Here is a 7,244-nt window from a genome sequence, read left to right as displayed (position 1 = left end):
CTTTGGTAGCTCTTCTTCCGTCTTTGTTTCCATGTTTCCCTCGTGGATGGTGTATTTGTTCCTTGGCGCTTGCACTCCTCCTTGTCGTCTGTAGTGTTCCGACAATACCTATGCATGCACAGGAGAGGGGTGTTAAGTAGTTTACCATCCTCGAAGGGGTCAAATGAGCACGTGTAAAGGAGATGATTCACCGTTGTGTATGTGAAGTAGATGTTGCACGTGTCACTTGCTGGACGGACTCTTAATATGGTGATGTCCATACGATGCTCCGCATCAACTAGCATCAACTACAAGGAGTAATCAACACTACTACCAACCCACAGGTACCAATTTGAGGATTTGAGACAGAGATCAGATACAAGAGATGAACTAGGGTTTCAGAGGAGATGGTCCTAGTGAAGATGTAGATGGAGATTGATCTCCTCTCTATGAGAGGATCGTTGGTATGATGATGGCTTCGATTTTCCCCTCTCGAAGGGAAGTTTCCCCGGCAGAACAGCGCCACCGGAGCCCTAGATTGGTTCTGCCCAAGTTCCGCCTCGAGATGGCGGCGCTTGGTCCCGAAAGCTTCCTTATGATTTTTTCCAGGTCAAGACACACCATATAGCAGAAGATGGGCATCAGGGGCTGCCAGGGGGCGCACCTAGGGGGTAGGGCGCGCCCTCCACCCTTGTGGCTGGCAGGTGGCCCCCCTCTAGTTCTTTCTTCGCCCAATATTTTTTATATATTCCAAAAATATTCTCCGTGAAGTTTCAGGACTTTTGGAGTTGTGTAGAATAGGTCTCTAATATTTGCTCCTTTTCCAGTCCAGAATTCTAGCTACCGGCATTCTCCCTCTTCATGTAAACCTTATAAAATAGGAGAGGAAAGGCATAAGTATTGTGATATAATGTGTAACAACAGCCCATAATGCAATGAATATTGGTATAAAAGCATGATGCCAAATGGACATATCAACTCCCCCAAGCTTAGACCTCGATTGTCCTCAAGCGAAAGCCGAAATCGAAAAATATGTCCACATGTTTAGACATAGAGGTGTCGATAAAACAAAATACGAACATGAGGGCATCGTGATCATATTTAGAACAGCAACATATGTTGTCATATAATTTCTTGTGCTAAAGTAATAATTTGTTAACAAGGTAAAGTATGAATCAGAAACTTCACAGAAAACTAACAAACCATGATCTCGGTCATTGAAGCAATTGCAATTTATCATAACATCGGAAAGAGTCAATATAAGAGCTTTTCAGCAACTCCACATACTCATCTATCATTTAGTCTTTCACAATTGCTAACACTCATGTGATACTTATGGGTTCAAAGTTTTAGTCAGAGACAGAGAAAGATAGGGGCTTATAGTTTCGCCTCCCAACCTTTTACCTCAAGGGTAATGTCAACAATAATACTTTATGAAAACCTACATCCGGGTGGATATATATATATATAGATATATATATATGGATCTCTCCAACACATAGTGCTTGCCAAAGAAAAGTGTAAAAAGGAAAGGTGAAGATCACCATGACTCTTGTATAGAGGTAGAGGATAAAAATAAAAGATAGGCCCTTCATAGAGGGAAGCAGAGGTTGTCATGCGCTTTTATAGTTGGATGCACAAAATCTTAATGCAAAAGAACGTCACTTTATATTACTGCTTGTGATAAAGACCTTTATTATGCAGTCCATTGCTTTTATTTCTTCCATATCAAAAGTTCGTATAAAGCTTATTTTCTTCACACTAATAGATCATACATATCTAGAGAGCAATTTTTATTGCTTGCACCGATGACAACTTACTTGAAGGATCTTACTCAATCCATAGGTAGGTATGGTGGACTCTCATGGCAAAATTGGTCTAAGGGATGTTTGGAAGAACAAGTAGTATCTCTACTTGGTGCAAAGAATTTGGCTAGCATGAGAGGGAAAAAGCAAGCTCAACATGTTGGAGGATCCATGATAATATAACTTCTATTCGGATATATGAAAACATAACTCATTATGTTGTCTTCCTTGTCCAACATCAACCTTTTAGCATGTCAAATTTTAATGAGTGCTCACAATTACAAAAGATGTCCAACATAGTATATTTATATGTGAAGCCTCTCTTTCCCCATTACTTCCTATTAATTGCAGCAATGACCAAAACTATGTTTGTCAACTCTCGACAACTTTTATTCATCATACTCTCTATATGTGAGGTCATTACTCCATAAGATCAATATATGATCTTTCTATTTCTTTTTATTCTTTCTAATTCCCTCAAGATCATAGCAATAAAGCAAAGCCCTCAACTCAAAACTACTCTTTATTATATAACTCACAGACTCGATTACATAGATAGAGATCAAAACAAAACTCAAAGCTAGATCATACTAAAACTTTATTCTACTCGATCAAGATATAACCAAAAGGATCAAACTAAGAAAATTGATAAAGATAAAGATGTAATGGTGATACGATACTGGGGCACCTCCCCCAAGCTTGGCAGTTGCCAAGGGGAGTGCCCATACCCATGTATTTATGTCTCTTTCTTAGGAGGTGGTGATGATGGGGATGTTGATGATGCAGGCTTGCCCTTTTTCCTCAGCTTACGCTCGAGGATGGAATTTTCCTCCATCAACTCACCGATCTCCTGTTCCAGTATTAATATCCTTCTACATAATTCTTGCTTGTTCTCCTGCAAAAGACTAAAAGGGATAAACTCGATCTTTGGATTCTTTGCTTTGTTAGGGAGACTTGACTTTTTGAACTCCACGTGCATGTAAAGCCCACGATGTGGCTATATCTCCCACGTGTCGAAGCACGACTTAGAGGTATAACCGCATTGTAAGCAATGTCGCAAGCGAGGTAATCTTCACACAACCCATGTAATACATAAGGGAAAGAGATACGTAGTTGGCTTACAATCGCCACTTCACACAATACATGAATATAACATTACATCATCCAGATACACACAAGGTCCGACTACAGAACCCAAAATAAAAGAAGACTACCCCAAATGCTACACAGATCCCCGATCGTCCAAACTGGGCTCCACTACTGATCAACTAGAAACGGAACAACATAACGAACACGATCTTCATCGAGCTCCTCCTTGAGCTCGGTTGCGTCACCTGCACGGTTTCATCGGCACCTGCAAACTGGTTTTGGAAGTATCTGTGAGTCATGGGGACTCAGCAATCTCACACCCTCGCGATCAAGACTATTTAAGCTTATGCGTAGGTAAAAGGTATGAGGTAGAGCTGCAGCAAGCGACTAGCATATATGGTGGCTAATATACGCAAATGAGAGCGAGAAGAGAAGGCAAAGCACCATCAAGAAACTATGATCAAGAAGTGATCCTAGAACAACCTACGCCAAACATAACTCCAACACCGTGTTCACTTCCCGAACTCCGCCGGAAAGAGACCATCACGGCTACACACGCGGTTTATGCATTTTAATTTAGTTTAAGCTTCAAGTTTTCTACAACCGGCATTAACAAATTCCCATCTGCCCATAACCGCGGGCACGACTTTCGAAAGTTCAAATCCCTGCAGGGGTGTCCCAACTTAGCCCATCACAAGCTCTCACGGTCAATGAAGGATATTCCTTCTCCCAGGAAGACCCGATCAGGCTCGGAATCCCGGTTACAAGACATTTCGACAATGGTAAAACAAGACCAGCAAGACCACCCGCTGTGCCGACAAATCCCGATAGGAGCTGCACATATCTCGTTCTCAGGGCACACCGGATAAGCTAAACGTACAGGAGCCGACGTAACTCAAGTTGCCAAGGGATGGCCCTGCACGGTGCTCTAGTTTGGACCAACACTTAGAGAAGCACTGGCCCGGGGGTTTAAATAAAGATGACCCTTGGGCTGGCCGACCCAAGGGAAAAGAGGCTAGGTGGCGAATGGTAAAACCAATGTTGGGCCTTGCTGGAGGAGTTTTATTCAAGGCGAACTATCAAGGGGTTCCCATTATAACCCAACCATGTAAGGAACGCAAAATCCGGGAACATAATACCGATATGACGGAAACTAGGGCGGCAAGTGTAACATCCCAAATTTTCAATTTGGAATGTTATACATTAGAGCATCATGCATATCATATTTTATTTTGCATTTTGGTTGATCCTAGAAATTCTACGCACTCAATGACCCACGGAGAGAGTTGGGGATTTCATTATTTTCATATTTGAGTTCTCTCAAATTTTGAGAATAGGATCATTTGATTTTATTTATTTTATCATCAATTATTTCTATTACAAAAATATGAGAGAGGGAATAAAATGACTTTCCCAAATAAAAGAAATATTGAGGATTTAATAAAAAAATCAAATAAGATATTATTTCGGAGTTTTTCGGTGTTTTATTTGAATTTAGGAAAAATGTGCGTTTTTCAAAATTGCATTTAGGGCCCAAATAAATGTTCACCTTGTGCGGCTTGATTTTAGAAGCCCGTGAAAATTTATTTCGGAATTTTTGGAGTCCGTTTAGTATTTCTTTTTATTTTTTCTTCCGAGCAGAATAATTAAAAAAACGAACCGACTTCGGGCCGTACCCGAGCGGGACACCACCCGGGGGCAGCCTTTAAATAGCGCCACCCCGAGCCGCCCCAGCCCATCAGCACCGCCTCGACCCGCGCGCGCCGCCGGAGCCGCCGCCGACAATCCCGCCGCCCGAGGTTCGTCGCGCCTCGTTTTCCATGCCGAAAAAAAAAGAAAAAAATTCGGCGTTCGTCGTTTTTCTTTTTCTCGGATTAAATCGGTGAATTTTCTGATCGCGGTTCCTGATCCAATTTTCGTTTTAGTTTAACTTTTCGCTCGTTTATCGGAATCGGGCGATTCAAGCGCCTAGAGTTTCGTCTCGAAACCCTCTATCCGTTTAACCAACTTAAACAAGTTTTTGTTACTGTAAAATTTGCCCTAGATCCAGATTAGTAGAACGAAGTTGTTTTCTTTCGCCGTTTGTCTTTCGTTGCTTCGTTCGATTTGATTCTTTTTGCCAACCGGAGTTCTTAAGTTGAACCTTCTGGTTAGATCTCTTATTTGAGTTTTACCCGTGCATTAGATGAGTAATTATTGTATGCTTGTTTGTTTGTCTGCGATAGAATACCCGGAGTGCGCTGCCTGTTACTTCGAATCATTAGGTTTCGCGGATCATCAGCAAGGCAAGTAACACTTTGATCATACCTTTTCTACTACCCAGTTTTATTGCATTAGATCAATCCTCACACATTGCATGATTAGGATCTAATTAAATTGTGGGATGGGAAGTAGATGAGGTAGTACCTATTACCTGTTTATTATCAAACCTTTGGGAGTTACTTCTACGTTTGCTTATTATGCCATGCTATGCCAGTAGACGTGGATTGGGTGAGTGATATCCATAACAGATGTGAGATTGTTAATTAATAGTTTATCTAAGGTGGCAACTTAAACACACATCTGGGTGGATTGAGGCACCTGGGTATTCCAGGACTTTCCTGTTTTCTTTTGGACCGCCACCCAGGCTCAAAGGGATCATGAGACTATTCATACTAGAAACTTCCGTGTGTAGCCACAAGCTATTATGGGCTCTAGCATAGTTGACTAAGTCGTGCGAACTCTTACAGTGGTAGACTAGCAGATGTAGGGGATGTAGGTGGTACGGTCTACCCGATCGTAAGGTGCTAGTGCTTTTGAAAGACTATGTCTCGGTCATCAGTCTTCTCAAACACCATGTAGTGCGAGAAACCAAACGGAGGCAATCGAGTCTTGTGGGGAAAAGTGCGCAAACCTCTACAGAGTGTAATAAACTAATCATGGTTAGCCGTGTCCCTGGTTATGGACATCTTGAGTATCTAGTACTTGGATTTTCATGTGAATCTCAACATGTTACTCTAAATTAATTTTGTTGAGTTATGTTTAATGATGATACTTAATTGGGATTGAGAATGCTGTCAACCATTCTCAATGTTTAACAACCACCATGATAGTAATTAAATTTTATTCCTTTAAAGTAGCGAAAAATTGGCTTTACGCAAAACTGTAACCATAGAGCTTTCCACCAGCCATATATGCATATAGTATAGCTGTTTCATTCCATTACTCTCTATGTGTTACCTTGCCAGCATATTCCATGTGCTGACCCGTTTTCGGGCTGCAACGTTAATGTTGCAGACTTTTCAGACGACGATTAAGGAGTTTTAGGTCGTGGTCCTATACTCAGTGATGACGTTGGAGTTGATGGACTCACTTATCTTCCAAGCCTTCCGTTGTTATCGTTATTAGATGGCCTTAAGCCATACTTATTGTAATAAGTTCTCTTTTGAGACACTCGATGTAATAAGTGTGTGATTGCTACTCTGTTATAAATCCTCCGAGTACTATGTGGTGTCAGCATTACTGATCCAGGGATGACACCGGAGCACAGAGATCAGACTGTTTGAGGTCTGGTCGCTACAGAGATGGTATCAGAGCACACGCTGACTGTAGGACACAACCACTAAGCTAAAGACCTAGATCACTATTCACTCTCTTCTCCTCTGACCTCTCATCTTTTCTACTCTTTAGGATGGCGGATGCAAGGAACAAGTTCACACAACCGGATGAAGATACACCCTTTGGACGTCACTTGAAGGAAGTCACTAGATACCTAAATATAGGAGTACCAAGCTTCACGGGAACCTACAACGCTACTTTACCTGAAGAAGAGCGCTGGATGATTCAAGTTCAAGTTCCAGGAAGGACGTTCATGCCAGTCACTGAGCCCATAGAATTTTCTTTTGATGCACCAACTTGGAGTCTAGGAAAGAGCATGGCAGCTCACATCGCCATGGGACGCATTGGAGAAGTCTACCGCAAGGATCTCAAGGATACTATCTACCAGATTTGTGGGCACCGAGATGAACACTGGGAGATGATCAGCACCAGGAAGGATAGATCAATCGCAGCTTTTATCCAGGAGCTAAACCAGCATGTTCGACGATAGTAGAACCAGATGTGCGCCGACATGATAGACCTAAAGAAGGCAAAGACTAGAATCAAGGAACTGGAGGAAGAACTCAAGGCTACACATGAAGATTATGAAGAGGAAATTGAAGTATTGGTGGAGAAGAATGATGACCTGATCAAGAAGATTGGAATATTTATGGGAGACCCTACGCTAGTAGATGAAGATGAAGAACCCCAAGAAATTAGCCCGGAAGACTACATCATCATCGACGGCACCGACTCGGAAACAGATAGTAGCGATGATGACGATGTTGATGAAGC

The sequence above is a fragment of the Triticum urartu genome, chromosome 4 (genome assembly GCF_003073215.2).
Source record: "Triticum urartu cultivar G1812 chromosome 4, Tu2.1, whole genome shotgun sequence".
In the NCBI taxonomy this organism is placed as follows: domain Eukaryota; kingdom Viridiplantae; phylum Streptophyta; class Magnoliopsida; order Poales; family Poaceae; genus Triticum; species Triticum urartu.
The sequence above is the reverse complement of the archived record's forward strand: the minus strand, read 5'-3'. Positions refer to the sequence as shown.